Genomic DNA, 15,945 nt, shown 5'->3' with positions numbered 1-15,945 from the left:
GGAATCAGTTTATTTAAAGAGGATAGATTTCAGCTGATTGCCTATTTCATCCTGTAAAGATTTTTCTTCCATCCTGTGGTGAACCCATGGGTGAATGGCTCTATCTTCTGAGCACTCGGCTCTCTGGATGTTGGTTTCCATCAACTGACTATGAATCAGAGGGCTGACTAATTAGTACTTTAACCACGGTGGGCAGGTAGCTGGACAAGTTACAATTCAGTTCGGTGTCCAGCCGTTGCAAGCTCCAGTCTGCTCCCCTTGCGATCGGTACCTCCCTGAGATCAGGGGATTGTGGAATCAGGCCCCTCCTGCAATTGCTGCCTCCTGCAGGAATGTGCCCGGGCTAAGTGGGATCCACCTTTCGACCCCAGTTTGGCTGCTGAGGGATGTGAGAGCTAACTCTGAAAAGGGATCTCCTCCTCCCCCCGCAACTGCAATCCCCGTCCCCTTCAGCTGGAGTCGCCCCCTTAGCTCCGAGGGGAGTGTGGGGTCCTTTGTGCATGGCACAGTTACCTTCACAAGCCAGAAGGGCTCGTGCGCTGCTCAGGGAGATGGGGCGGGGGAGCTGAAATCTAAGAGGCCCCATGCTGGCAGGTGCTGAGAACAAGCAGTTCCAGGGCGCTCGTAGAGCCTAACAGGACAGGACCCTCCACTGCTCAGCGAATTTTACAGACCTCTCAGCCAGTGTGGAGGACTGGGAGCTTCCGATGGCTTAGCCTTACACGTGTAGAGCAAAACGTTTGGTGACAATGTAAACATAAGTAGCAGGGAGGAGGGCAGCAAAGGAGAGCACACACATTTGAAATAAATCATGAATGAAATCGTCACTTTAAACAAAAACCTTGTTTCCAAAGGACAAAACGTAAAAGAGAGCGAGTGGGTGTGTAAATAAGTCAAAGGTGGGCGAGAGAAACTGTCTGGAAGCTCACCATGAGCACGCTGGATTGTCCAGATGGCATCATGTCTGCGGCTGCCTAACGCAAACGCCTAGCATTGAAGATGTCGTTTCAGGGCATGTATTCGGGTGAGTCAATTATTAAAATTGCATCTACATACTTTCTGCAGGCTAGGAAAGATCGAGATCGCCAGAGTTGTTGCTCATTCAGTTGAAACGGGCTGCTCCTCCTTTACGGACCTAAAGGATTGGGGTTAACGCCTGGTGCTGGAAAGTTTCAAGGCCAACTCTGTCACTTATTGTTCACGAAAAGCAAAGGGTGTCTTCTTTAGCGCCTACCGCTTCGCCTCCAGAAATAACTCCTACCGAAGAGTGGGTCATCTACAGACTCTTTCAAGAGGCGAGACTTCAGAGTAGGAATCCATGCACTCAGTGGAGCCCTATCCTATAAGGACTCCCACAGTGTCTGCTCTCACCTGTCAGAGTCAGGCCACTTAACACATACCAGCCGAAGCCCAGGCTGGGGACGGGAAGGAGTGGTAGGTAATGGTGAAAGCAATGTGTGTCTGAGACCCGTTTTATTCCCAATTCGCTGAGTGACCCGAAGCAAGTGACTTAACCTCTAGCTGCTACAGCGTCTTCGTCTGCAAGACGTGGCTAATACAATTTCCGAACAAGAGTGAAGTGAGGCTTAATTAGCGGCCTTCCCAGACCCGGAGAGGAGCTCTGTGTGGCTCCAGCGCTTGTCCCTCTCGCCAACAAAAGTTGGTCCACTGAAAGAGCTGACCTCACCCTCTTTGTTAACGACGGTGACAGCCTTGGGTAAAAAGTGCCCTGTCATTGTTTGCATTCTCTTGCCATGGTCTTTCCTAGCGATCGCTGTTACGAGTTAGTAACTCCCTGGTTACTCGGTGTGTTCTCCACAATGAGCCAACCCGTCCAGTGTTTTTTCTCCCAGGCCTGCCTGGCATAGTTCCTAGCAAGTACTGAAACCAAGGGGGAAACGCCATTACTTTGTTCATACGTTACAGAAGTGCTCCATTTACAATGTGTGCGAAGGGGCTATAAACATCTCAGTGGAGGAGTTGCAGTGGTATTACTGAACCAGGGGGAAGGCTGTCGGGTTAAGGGCTAAGTAGTAACTTAGGAAGTCCGCTTGGGTGTGATTTTCGCCACCCTGGACACTTAGGATGCATGTTTCAGTCTAGTTTTCCCTTGCTGCGAAGAGATGGATAATATAAGGACCTGGTGCTGCTGCTGGGGTCACTAGAAGTATGCTAATTGGTGAGTCTAATTGCTTCAAGCAGTCATGCCTCTAAACATGGAGAGTGCAGTTGATGGACTCAGTCTGTTCCTAATAAAATGAAGAAGCACTGAATTAAATCCCCAAGAAAGGCACTATAAAAGTTTCCACAGTGTAACTAAATGACTTCACCTTTGCTATTACCCCTCAAATGACATCTTGAAAGAAAGCAGATTCAATTCAGTCTCCATATTCATAAATTGGCTGTGCTTAGGCCACTAAATCTGGATTGATTTAAAAAGGTTTTTTCATCCTTCCAATCAAATGAAGTCATTGTTAATTAGATGTTTTCTGTTAACAATGTCACTCTTCCTTGCATAACCTGCTCACACATTCAGTGCACTTATTACAACATCTGGATCAGCAGTTTAGCGTTATCAGTGAGGAGAAAAAAACACAAAAGGCAAACCCGTTTGGCTTGTAGAATGATTTTCCTTTGGCGAATCTCAAGGAAAATACTCTTCATTGTACGACTGGCGAGATAAATAGCATCTCTATATTTTGGGGAGATGATAAATGTCTCTGAAGGGCCTCACGGGTACATACTCCCATGTATTTAAAGCATTTTTTAAAAAATGGTTATCTGTATTTCCCAAAGAAAATGATTTAGAGGCTACGAAAGCTAATCTGGAATAGCTTGCGTTGTGTAAATATAAACAGCGAAGTGACACCAAAAATAGTCGGTGGGGTTCACAAAATATCCAAACAGTGCTTACTCATTTATCCAATTAAGACACCTGTTGATACATATAGTTAGGAAGAAGGGAGGAATGTACATTGGAAAAGTAACCCGATGCGTCTAGTTTTAAAGAGAGCTGCTTTAAAAACAAACTAGATCCCCCAGTTTTGCCAGATGTACTGAAAGACAAGTGTTTGCAGCTGATAAATATTTGAAGGAATTTCAAAGGAAATCTCCGTTAGTGGTTTTACAAACCACATATATTTTCTTGTTCTGCTTGACTGCTGGAGGAAATAGTGTTACTGTTACTTCTCGGTGTTTCTCAATTAATATCTAAGCCTGACTTGTTACTACTTACAGGTCGCAATCTCCTTTACCCTTTAGAAGTCCGTATATTGAAATAAGTCCCGCAAATCATTAAGACCCGGGCAACAAGCTCCCTTTAAGGTACGATCTGATAGGAAGCTATCCTAATAAGGATTGTGAAATGTGTACAATACTTAAATAATACTGCAGTGTACCATAAAGCTGCACTACGAAATAAAGAGTTCAGCCATTTGTTTCTCTTTTTCCCCCAGTCTGGTTATAAAAGAAAGGAGCCTCCTGTTTAATTATATGCAGCAGGTGTTTTGTCAAGTGCTTTGCACCTCAACTGGTCTCCTCTTCAGATTTTCCCCTTTCCCCCCATCCTATGTAAACTCCTTTTCATTCCACGTAAGAGGCTTCAGACATGTGCTTCGTGTGTCCTGCTGTCAGAACTGGCTCCCAATCAACGGGTCACAAATGTAAAACTGTCCCCCAGGATGTATGAGTAAGAATTGCCAAGGAGACTTTGGTCCACTTTCCACGGGCATTACGCTATTCACTAGTAAGCAGCCCCTGTGTTGTCACACGTCATCATGACCCAGTGTAATGCTGTTCAAGGGGCTACAGCATAGCAAGCTGCCTTCACCATCCCCTTTGAAACTCATTGCGAATGAACACCCTGGCTTTCTTTCAAAAGGACTACTAAATATGGTAAATTAAAAACAATCACAAGCTTTTTGTATCTAATCACAAGCTTTGTCTGCTTCATGATTGATGTATTTATTCCGTTTTCCTCATTTTGTACCTGCTTCCATGTCTAAAAAATTATTCCTATTCTATATCTACTTCTAGTTCGAAAACATACATCGTTGGTTTCTCTTCATTTTGCCTGTTTTACAAGTCACGGTGCATGTTTGTTATATGATGTAAAACATTCTTGAAATCAATATAAGAAAGAGCTCTGCTTCCTATATACCACATTTTGACTCCTCATGCACATATCTAGTTATAGATCTAGTTCTGCGTCCATGGCATATTATGTATGTATGAGTGCAATGCATATGAGAGCCGGTTGGGGTTTTTTATGTACTGCTTAATTCCCAAGTTGGGCTACTGCCATAGCTAAGCATACTGCCATATTTACACATATGTAGCATTATAATATAGGATATGGCTATAAGAAAATTATGCCTTCAGCTATACCCTATAGGCACACATGTACACAAAGTATAGACTCACTGTCATTCGCCCCCACACAATATAGATCCCTCATTTGGACAAATACAGCTAGCTCTCCGGGGGCGGGAGACATGGTTAGGGTACAGACTGCTGGGATTTGCTCTGTGAAGTTACATTCTGCGTTTATAAAACCCTGGGGAGGGGGGAAGGAAGCAGTCTCCTCTGCACATGTCCCGTGGAAACTGGCTTTACGTGTCCTATACAAAGCTTGACGAATAAGCTTCAGGTAAAACGTGATGGCCCTAATAGGGGTATAGCTTTCCAAGCTAAAATACCAACATCTCTGCCTGGAATTGTTAACATTGCAGCTGCCGCGTAAGAACTACACCGAAGTCTGATCTGGATTTGTGTTCAGGGAGGGACAGCAAGGTCGACACATCCTCCCGCCTACCAGTTCCCACTGCAATCCATGGCAAAACTCCCTTTGGCTTCCTGGGGCAGGATCCGAGCCAAACGGTGCATACGCTGGAGGGAGGGGAGAGAAAAGGGTTGGGGCTTTGGATTGGATGGTGGAAGCCGAAGCCATGGCCTGATCCGCCAGCCCCACAGCATCCTCAGGGAGGGCAGCGCATGGCTTTGGCTGAGAGCGAGCCAATGGCGCCCCAGCTCAGGGCAGGTGCCGCCCCTTGCGCCGGCCTCTGCACCTGGCTCAATTCACTCCTGCCCAGAGAGGGCTGCTCCCTGAGTCACACCAACATGTGGCTTCTGGAACCCGGTGCTGGGAAGCGCTGAGCCCCTGGCTGGGCGTCAGCGAAAGCTGTGGAACTCAGTATCCCCCAGTCGGCGCTCAGCACCTTGCAGGATTGGCTCCCTCCGACTAAGTAGCCGCCAAAGCTATTAAGACTGCGGCGCCTCTGGTCCAGCGAAGGTTAACGACTTTCTTGCAGCTGCTTCTCCCTAGTCCAGGGCTCCGGGCGCGAGGCAGACAATAGCAGCAGCTGAAACACCTGCGATCTATCACTGCAATAAAAGATGTACAGTAATGCGGAGTAATTGCTCTTTCCGCTTCCAGAGGGAACTCAAAGCTGGAAAAATCAAGGGTCGAACCTTCCAAACTGTAAACCATTCCCACGCACAGCAGAAGATACCCACAAACGCGGACAGAGCGATTTGTCCCCGAAGGAGTGTTAAGTTTAGTTTTATATTTGAGGGAGAGGGCTTATTTCAATGTATGTTAGCTTGAGAGGGGACAATACAACTTTTTCCTGGGGTGGTTCGTAAGTATGTATATCAGCCCATAATAAAAAAGAGAGAGAGAAAGAGAGAGGGTGGAAAAATTGCAGCGGGGAGAAAATGATTGAATTGATTGAATTAATAAAATGGAAATTATATTCATTATACCTCAGAGGATTGTTTAGCAAATATATAATTTCTGGGTGTAGATGTGTATGTGTCTGTGTTTGTGTAAACACACTCATGCGTACACACACACACCCCACACACATTTCACACATGAACATGTACGTATACTGCACACGCACACACTTTCTGTATGTAGATGTAAACTGGGCACATACACGTACGCGAACGTATACAGGTGTATGACTGCATATTCGTACATACTTTCAATGTATATTTATGTATGCCCTTGTCTCCAGGTAGCCAATGTATAACACGTGTTTGTTTTACTTGTTTTGCAAACTATACCTAATCCCATTCGGTAGCTCTTAGTTTAATACAGGGAAAAAAGTGATGTTGATGCTGAAATGGCAAATTCTAGTTAAACTTTAAAAAACTGTGGAGATGACGTGGGATTTAGTGATTTTAAACTTGCATTCTTGGGGAGAGAGGTGTGTCTGCCCGGACTAAAGCAATTCAGCATATCAAAGGGTGTTTCGCTACTCCAATCCACTCTCTGTTCAGCCTACACTGATTGCTCATCTGCACAGCCCGAGTAACCAAAATCCCCTTCCTTCTTCTTCAGCCAAGTGGAACTCACCTCTGTGTATCTGCTCCACAGACCCGGGAAAGAAACCCTTCTACTACCTATAGCGGTGCAATCTATATAGAATTCCCACGCCCATTTCTGCCAGACAAAGCCGCCTAATCTGACCTTTATTTTATATATAAATAATCAAGTGCAGATTACACGTTTGTTTCCTTCAGAAAATCCCATTTTATTGCTCTTTTGCCACGTGTCATGTCAGTGCCCCCCCCCCAAAAGTATCATTACAACCTTGCTGTCAAGTCATTATGCCTTTATCCCCACCAATTAACCACACCTCACAGGGCTGCTATTAAGAGCTAAATTGCGCTTAAAATAAGGTATCCCATTTCATACAGACAGTGTGAGCTCACTCCGAAAATTACATCAGACAGACCCGCTGTAGCAGGCTCCTTCAAAAGTCCAAGAAAGAAGCACGTCTACAGATATGTTAGGAAAGGTTCAAGATGCTGTTACCCTGATGCGCAGGAAAGAAGGAAGACAGGTCTTCTCGGAAATTGGCTGACTGCACACAATCCACTTGGGAATACAGGGTGTAGATAACACTGGGGCGAGAGGTTTGAGGGGCAGTCAATTATCTATACCAGATCAGTAAGCACTTACGCCCATAAGTAAAAAAAAAAAGAGAGAGATGGTCTTTACAAACACCAAACTCCTAAATAACTCTTTCGAGGGTGGTGGGGCGGTGGATCCACCAACCAAACTTTGCATCAGGGCAATCGTGTTCCCAGAGGTCGGCTTTCTTGCTCTGAGAAAAGGTTTCACATGCGAGATTCGAGAGAATTGGAAACCCTGGAGTAGATGGGGAAAAGCACCTGGTTTCTTCCAAATCGTAAATAGACTGTCTGGTTTTCCCTGAAAGCAGAGGATTGAGCTCTTCCAAGTGCGGTGAGTTGAGAGAACTAATTGCAGTAGGGCAAGCGTGCGTACCTGCGTGTGTGTTTCAGAAAAGGTGTCCGTTTCCTATGGGAAATTCTGATACTCATTGCCATAAATGATTGTGCTAGAACAGGACTTTACACGCTGTCTGCAAACTCCCTTTTCCTATACTATAGTCCTGCTCCATGGCAGGCCAGAAGCCAGTTCTGTTTATCTCCTTACAGAAGCAGTTTTATGCGCTATAATGCGTCATACATCACCATGAATATTCATAGAATGCTCTGAGAGCATATGAATGCGTATTTTAAAATGTTACCTTTTCTACCTGTCCATTTTCTCAGTTTTAACAATAGGCATTCCAGGTACCTTCGGTGACACTAAATTAATTCAAAATATTTGGTACACAAATTTAGCAAGCCTAAAGGAGATTAATTTTCCAGAGTAATCCAATTAAAAGATTTCTAAACTAATCTTTTTGCAAAAAAATCTAGTGTAAAGCTAGAGGAAAAATCGTTTTTATGACAGTGATTTATTGCATTAGTTTATTGTATAGAAAGGTTGCCTCCCTGCATCGGAAATGACCACTGTTAGCCAACAGCACATTACCTGAAGTTGAAAACATATATATGTGTATATATAGTTCTGGGGCTTTTTTTTTTCCTGGGGAGGTATTCATCCATCACAGAAACCTGCCTTGCATTTAACATGTTAAAGAGTTTGGTTGCTTACAAGCACCGTAGACTTTTTAAAGTGCTAATAGATTTATAGTCTCTTTTCCAACGCCCATCCAGAGTAATTAGCACATATGTTCTAAATAGATGATAGTTTTGTGAGCAATAAAGCAATTACCCATCGCTGGAGCTGACAGTTCCTTCAACTAAACTCCAACCAGCAGCTAATTGGAAAAGTCATTTCAGCTCCATTGTCTGCAATTAGTCCTGCTAAACTACTACACCCAAACTAACTGGTTTGAGGTTTATTTATTCATTTCTATTTGCATTTACAGACGTTTACCAAATAATGCTTAACTTTTCTAGTCTTTCGATCAGGCTTTCGGAGTCTCTGGGGCTGATTTTTTTTAAGCATCATCTCGCCTTCAATTCAGTCAATACTGGAAGGTTCAGCGACTCATAAACATTTGTCCACTATGCTAAGACTGTCTGTTAAAACAATATTTCCTCAGCCATTCAGGAAATGTAGGCAGTTTAGCCAAATGGGAGGTTTAATGCTGCTAAATTACTTCGTATGTCTTTTCAACTCTCGCTCTGCATTTGGGGATACCTGAGTGGAGGGGTTCCCCCCCCCCTAGCCCACAGCTCTAAAACAAATAAATAGGATGGTCTGATTAACACACTGCAGTCCGTTTACTCGTGACAAAGCATGAGCAAAGATTAATCAAGGGAAATAAAATTCCCATTCATTTAACAATAGAGTGCGTTTACTTTTCAGTGTGAGAGTTTTTCAAAGCCCTTTCGCTGTAGCAATCCGGACACTTGCCTCCTGAAGGTGGAAAAAAATTAAAAGGCATTACATGTTCAGGACTTGTGCACAGTGAGTGGAAAAAATGCGTTAAACATCGGTTTGACGCCCCACCGGAGCTTCAAAATATATACCGGCTGGGTTTCTTCTACTTAATTTAATCTTTACTGGAGTGGGCTCCTTCTTCTCTTCTATTCACCAGAACTCCCAGTAAAATCTATCGTTGGAGAGGAGTGGGGAGGGCTCCTTAGCTCTTCATTTTAAACAGCCGACTTTAGCAGGTATTTAGTAGGGAGGCATGCCAAGGAGTTTGAAGCAGGGTTCTGAAGTTAAGACTCCTGCCCAGGGCTGAGCTGGATCTGCCGTGGAGAAGATTTGCGTATTGGGATGGAACTTGTAGCCTTAGCAACAAAGTATATACTTAAAGGAATTTACAGCTGAAGCATCCCGGACACAGGAAGAAATGCGAATATCTGAGGGGCTAAGAGCAGCCGACATAGTTCTTTGCTTAGAACTGGAAACTGCCCCGCTTCTATAGCAAAGCTTTTATGTTTTCTAACAACTCCACACTTCGTTAATATTTGTCGTCGGTCTTTTACAACATATCTAAGAGGGATGAACAATGTTTCAAAGGAAAAAGCAACGGCTTCCGTTTCAGCTAGCACAATAGAGAGATTCTCAATTCAGTAAACTGTAATTAATTGCCCAACTTCAGGCAATATGTATTTGTGGAAGAAAATCTTGGTTCACAAATATTTCATATTCCTATTTAGAGGGTTTTCTCCGATTTACTCCGTGGCCTGATAATATTAATAACACACACACACACACACACACACACACACACACACAATATTGTGAACTACGGATAAAATTTAAAATAATTGTGGACTGTCATTCTATGTTATTACCATAACCATACAGTTACAGTCCAGTTCCAATACTTCAATCACAAAGGTCATTGAGACTTTAAAATTGGGAGGTATTTGTACTGTAAAGAATAGCCTCTACCATAAGCCTACACCCATGTTATATCCACTTGATGAGGACTAAGTTCCTTGTCTCTAAGTAGTCGAAAAGGGCAGCAAAGAAGAACAATTAGGCGATGATTTAGAACGGTCAGTTTAAAACTTTATATTACGTGTACTTATGTGTGTATCTGGATATGTGTATGTGTGTCCAGAAAGTACATATAAACATAAGTACAATACATATCTATATCTATATCTATATGTAACACACACACAGTTACACACCCATATACGTAGACATTCACATTTGCAGTTCTAGAGTAAAGGCGTTTTCGTGGTTCTCAGAGTTTCCTTCCATTACGAGCGATTAGACGGTGCCTATTCAAAGTTGCTGATCCAGAGAGAAAATAGGAGTAGATAAAAGGAGATTTCAAGTGACCTCCTCGTCCCTTTCACACCAACCTGAGCCCCAGAATAGCCAAGGATCAACTCGGACAAAAGCCCTTTCCTTTTCCCTTTCAGCTTCAGAAGATTCAGTGCAAGGGACTAACAATAAAACATATCACTCTAACCCAGTTTGGTAGGATCATGCCATTTTGTATACTTTATTAACTACATCGTTGGCTATGCCTGCTCTTAATTCCCCAGAAATGTGTAAATAAAATATATTTAGCATAATAAAATACCTAACCGTTATTTACAGCTGGATGCGGTCTGCTTGAGCGATTTGTTATGTTTATTCTGTTTCATTTGAACTTTGCTTAAACCACATGCCATCCCTTTGCACACCGATAGAATACTCTGTAATAAACATATCTTACTGCTGACAGTTTAAGTGAAAATGCTCGGGTTTATTACTTAGCTCGCCCTTGTGATGAGGTATACATGTGATTGTATCTCTACTGTTGGTCCTAGCAGCACTCCTGTATTTCCCCAGCAAAACATTTTTACAATGTTTTATCTTATGGACAGGGATGAAAATGGCATTAGATACTTAAACTTATTCGAACAGTCCTTAGTCTGTGAAAAGTCCGACTCAAATCTACTCCTGATGGACTAATCCCTGTAGTAAAAGAAAGAAGAGCTTTGACAGGTAGTTTTTAAGGGAAATGATTATATAGTGCAGTTGATAGTATTGTCAGGACAACCTAACAACTTTCAAACTCTTTTCCAAACTTCAACTTTTCATCAAAAGCCTATCCCATTGTACTTGCTGGAATAATAAATAACATCAAAATCATCCTTAACAGAAGTCAAGGGTTTGAAATATGGTCAGATGGGTTTCAATGCACAGAGTCTCGTGTTAATGGTGTGTACACATTTGTTTCTTTTAGCTTCAAGCACTCAAATGAACGCAGCTTTATTCGTGACGAAAGTAAATATTTGGTTCTGGATTCACTAGTGTGCGCGAAATGATTCCTGGATTTCCCTTATATAGAAAGGTTTGATTTGCATCAAAAGGTCATCAATTTCCTTTCCTGTAAGTTGCTCTGGAATTGTCATGATCCTTTACGCCATGAGATAAATGGCCCTCGGTATGGATTTTTCCACCTTACACTCCTGCACATATATTAAAAACCAGACTTTCGGCATATGCAAGCATTTCTTTGCGATTTAATGGATGGATGGATAGTTGTAAAAGGAGAGAGAGAGAGACAGAGAGAGAGAGCGCAAAGTTGTGACTCAGAGTCCTTGGTTTCAGGTTGGCAGTCAACTGCAGAACTTTTGATAGCTAACAAATGAGAAAAACAAGCTAAAATGAGTGTTCACTACGGATCGACTGCAATGACGGCAGATTGTCTTTTGGGAGGTGTTTTGCTGGCATTCCATTTTATGCCAAGAATGCCTAAAATAATGTTAAGATAATTTGGGGGGGGAGGGAATTAAGCTTATATCAGTGGCTTGATTTAATAGCAAGCTAGAAGAGACTAATTGGTAACTCACCTTTAAAAGGAAACCTTTGAAACGTTGTACTCACAGACTAGAGCTACTTGTCTTCACGTGGCTTCGAAAATGTTCGTTAGCCAGCTGAATTTGGATATTTCTGGTGGACACTCTCACTAAACAGGCTCGTGGTTTTTTGTTTGTTTTTTAAACTCCAAAAAGTGTTTTGTGTGTTTGTTTTCAATATCTCTGGTCAGGGCTCTTCTACAGGATGTAGATAACGGTTTCTGGGTTTGTTTGTTTTTTCTCTTTTCCCCCAAGGCCATTTTTGTTCAGTGTGATTTACCAAAGTAGAAGAAAGAATTATCAGGACAGGTGGAGACTTTCAGAAATCAATTTTAAGAGTGATTTGGGAATCTGTCTTCAGAATATGCTTCACTTTATATTTTAGAAATGAGGGGAGGCTCTGTAAATAAATTCAGGGAATATGCATCCATAGGTTAGTATACAGTAGGAAGGAGGAAGAGAATTTCACAGGTAGGTGCTGCAATTTGAAAGAGCTAAAGGTCTAACACAAATAAAGTGACAAGTAATCAACAATGGATTATTAAGCCACAAGGTGCATGCAAAGGTCATTATAATCCATTGAAAACTACTTTTCAAAGCAAGGGACGATTTTCTGTTATGAAAACAAAATCCAGTGGATAGATATTTTATTATACTATTAAAAGAACTAGGTTGTGATTCAAACCTGACCAGCACAGAAAAAAATGTCTGGCATGGCTCAGAATAAAGGCCCCAAAACAACTACTGTTAGAGAAGGCCTTTCTGGGCACACCTCTTTCTAAAGGCCTGGACTGGCACAACTACCACAAGAGGCCCAACCCAGCTGGAATCTGAACATAGTCCTAGGATGGCTAAAGTTGTAGCAATGGGCTACTTGGCCTGGCAAAGAAGCAGCTCTGGGTTGCAGGAGAGGAAGACATGGAAATGTTTTCATTATAATTTAATTTGCAAATCCACCAAGTAAGAGAAATAGGGCACTGAGGATGGCACCATGAATATTAACTAACTGACCAGGTACCAGACAATAACAGATACAGTTTGTCAGTAGTTTTCAGAATGTACTGAGTCCGGGGCAAAACAACCCAGTATAAAATTCAGGTCCGTGTACTCAGAAGTGTAAAATTCAAGGCATGCGTTGAATAGAGTTCTCTGAATGTGTTGTAAGTGTATCTATGACAAACGGGGATTACAGTACGTGCATTTTAAAGCATTTTAAAATGGCATTTGTATAGGTTTAAAACGTATTTTCTTAACAAGAGCAGGAGATGATTAAAAGCTGTTTTACATGAGTACTGTTCATTGTGTCTTATGATGGCAGGACAAATAGATATTGTCCCCATAAACCCCGGTCTTGCCTCTGTGTGTGTGTGAGAGAGAGCGAGAGAGATAAATATATAAGACTTAGCAGGTGAAACAGGTGTTCAACATTTATTTTAGGACTTACAGAATAAAGATAAATCAGGAACTCATCTCCCAGCTCCCACAGTTTCCCCGTGCCCCATGCTCTTATAATGAAAGATCACTTCTATTGTGTCCTATACTCCCCCCACTCACACCCCTCAAAAAACCCACTTTTATAATTTGTTACAGATTCTCAACCTAGCTAGATAATAAACTTCTGTTTCCGGAAGGTACAAGAGTGTAGACAGAAGCAAAAGAAGAAAGTAAAACCCAGTTCACTTTTGCGTTTCACCAGAATAACACACAACAACAAACTGTAACATATCATACTGTGTTCTCATCTTATGAACGTAAGTTCTAATATGCCAAAAGAAGGTTAAGTCTGAGAAAGTCCTAGCTTAGCACGGTTGTTATCGTGGTCTGTTCTGGCCAGTTGGTAGGTCCCAGAGGTCAAATTAAGAAATAGTAAAAGTTCATCTCCAAATTACATTTACGTTGTCACCCTTTTTAAGTCTTATTGTAATTTGTCGGGGGTGGAAATGCATCTTGTCAAGGGACTCTTGTTTTTACCTAGGCATCAGATAGGCATTGGGCTGCTTCCCCAGTTCAGCTGCTCAGTCTACTTCCCAGCACTCACACAACGGTTCAGAGGAACTGGGACTTTCGTCGGGAATCAAAACCGCATTCACGTAGGTTACCCAGTTCCTGATACTATCTGCTTTTAGAACATACAGGTAACTGATTCTTTCTAAGAAAATGATCATCACCGTCCGCGCAACTACAGTGGAGTGCAAATACACCTCTGGATCAGAGCAATTTGAATTGCTTTTTGCTTTCTTCGTATTGTAGTCTGTTCCCCAGGTCAGTGGGAGCTGATTGCTGCTGCCCCTTTAATATGTTGACATTATCTCCCAGATAAACAAGTTGCCATCGATCTTTTCATTAGGTGATCAAATAACAAACAGAGCAGGTGAAAAACAGGAGCATTAGTATGCTTGCATTTCTGTAGCAGGGATCCTAGCAACATTATTGGAAGTAAAAGTTCTATTCAATAATTATGTGGAAGGGGTGTTTATGCGTCAGTTGGGTCTATAATATTTCCGTAGATACACATAGGTAAACATAAGCGTGTTACCTTATTAAGGAAAGTGTATATAGATAACAAGCACATATCTCTGTATCTGTGTGTTGAATGGAGAAACTGGGCTCATAAGAAAAAGCTAAAAACTGAAGGCTCTGCATACCTCCCATCTATAATTCCTATAATCAGATTCAATATGTGTGAAATGCCGAAATAACGGGCCATGTTCTCAAGTTGGGCTGTTTGACGAGTCTCGGAAAGCAGCCTGAATGCTAGAAGCAAAAGTTATCCTTGCAAAGTACTCCTTTACTATAACTCCATCACAGTGGGTTTCCGATGAAATGTAGACAGACGCTGCTTCCCATGTTAACCCCACTAGAAACACAGAATAGAAAAAAAGCAGTACTTGCCTGGTGAAGCCTGCTTTGACCGCGGTTCTGGGTGCCAGCTGAAGCGATCCAGGCTCCGAGGAAATCTTTTCAAGAAGGAGCAAGCACAAACTGCTCGGTCCGTCCACCTTCTCTCTGGCTCTCTCTCTCCCTCTCTCTCTCTCTCTCTGTCTCTCTCCCTCTCTGTGCCTTGCTCTGCCTCTTTTACTCCTTGTCTCTTCACAGTCTGGGGAGTAAAATCTAGATGATATACATACAGAGCCTGCTTTTTTTGTCTGATTTAATCTTATTCGTTTCACCTTTTCACTGACCAGGAGCAAGGAGCGAGAGTTTATTTGGAAAGAGGGAGAGAGAGGAAAGGAGTCCACTGTTGCATAGTCAATAACATCCTTTTTATCAATGCAATATACAATAGGGGCGGCTTGGCCAGGGGACTCATTGAAAATCTCTTCATTATTTCAGGACAAAACAACCCGTTTATTCTGATTTTAGAAATCATCCGCTCAAACTTGTTCAAAATCTTACATCTGTGGGCTTGACAGGAAAATAAACCCATTATCGAAGCACATCTAAGGTGCTTGTTTTGTTAATGAATAGAAAATCGTATTAAAAAGCTTCCTAATATTTCGCATTCCCTTTTCTTGCTGGTTTTGCTTGGTTTCCAAACTGATTTAAAACTTTGATGTGAGCTAAGGGGAGCCCAGGAAGGTGGTGGGGGGGGTTGTTGTTGTTGTTTTCTTTTTTGCCACAGACAGACATTCGACCCAAAGTGCATTTAAAAGAGGGCACTTAAGGGGACGTTGCAGAGAAGAAGGGATGGGAGACAGGAGGCTAGAAGAGGTGTGCCGTTGAAAAGAGAAGAAGGTTCCTTGCTTTCCAAAGCAGCTTCTTTAAAAAGAAAATAAAAGTCATGAGAACATTTTGTGGCTTCCTGCTGCTTTAGAAAAGGCACGGGCTTTGTGCACTGAGGAGGAAGGGGGGAACTGAGGACTTTGCTGGCTGCAGCTACTAAGCTCGGTTCCTGACCGCTAGATGGCAGCCGGATCCAGCGATTCCTCTACTAGACATTTGGAAGAGAGAGAGAGAGCAAACCCCTCCTCCTCCCCATGCACATACTCCAACCTTCACTCTCTCTCTCTCTCTCTCTCTCTCTCTCTCTCCCTCTCCCTCTTCCTGGGACTTTCGTTTACAAGCATTGATCTTCCCAGACAACAAAACGAGAACTTACTTGTGTTTTATTAATAATTATTGAAGCATTGCTGGCTGTTTAAACAGCCTTGGAAAGGAGCACTGCTGGAAAGTGTAATCATCATCATAATTAATAATAACCCGTCCAGGGGAAAGTGTTGGTTTCTGATCTCATTTTACGACACCGAGAATTCCACCAGTGTCACTGAGCGTAATTAAAAATATCAAAAGAGGAAGAAT

General features: G+C 42.5%; 1 long non-coding RNA gene across 9 annotated transcripts in view; it reads right to left on the bottom strand.

The window, feature by feature from the left end:
* The window catches only part of LOC149524169 (uncharacterized), a 100,335-nt gene that overhangs the window by 82,982 nt on the left and 1,408 nt on the right, over positions 1 to 15,945 (bottom strand). For 7 of the 9 annotated variants that reach the window (XR_016349911.1, XR_016349910.1, XR_016349906.1 and 4 more), the window contains exon 2: positions 14,535 to 15,910. This is a non-coding gene — a long non-coding RNA (uncharacterized LOC149524169). The remainder of the gene's footprint in view (positions 1 to 14,534; positions 15,911 to 15,945) is intronic. The other 2 variants (XR_016349905.1, XR_016349907.1) reach the window with 2 other exon arrangements.

This window comes from Pelodiscus sinensis, chromosome 6 (genome assembly GCF_052426305.1).
Source record: "Pelodiscus sinensis isolate ZL-2025 chromosome 6, ASM5242630v1, whole genome shotgun sequence".
NCBI classification, from domain to species: Eukaryota; Metazoa; Chordata; order Testudines; family Trionychidae; genus Pelodiscus; species Pelodiscus sinensis.
The sequence above is the reverse complement of the archived record's forward strand: the minus strand, read 5'-3'. Positions and strand labels throughout refer to the sequence as shown.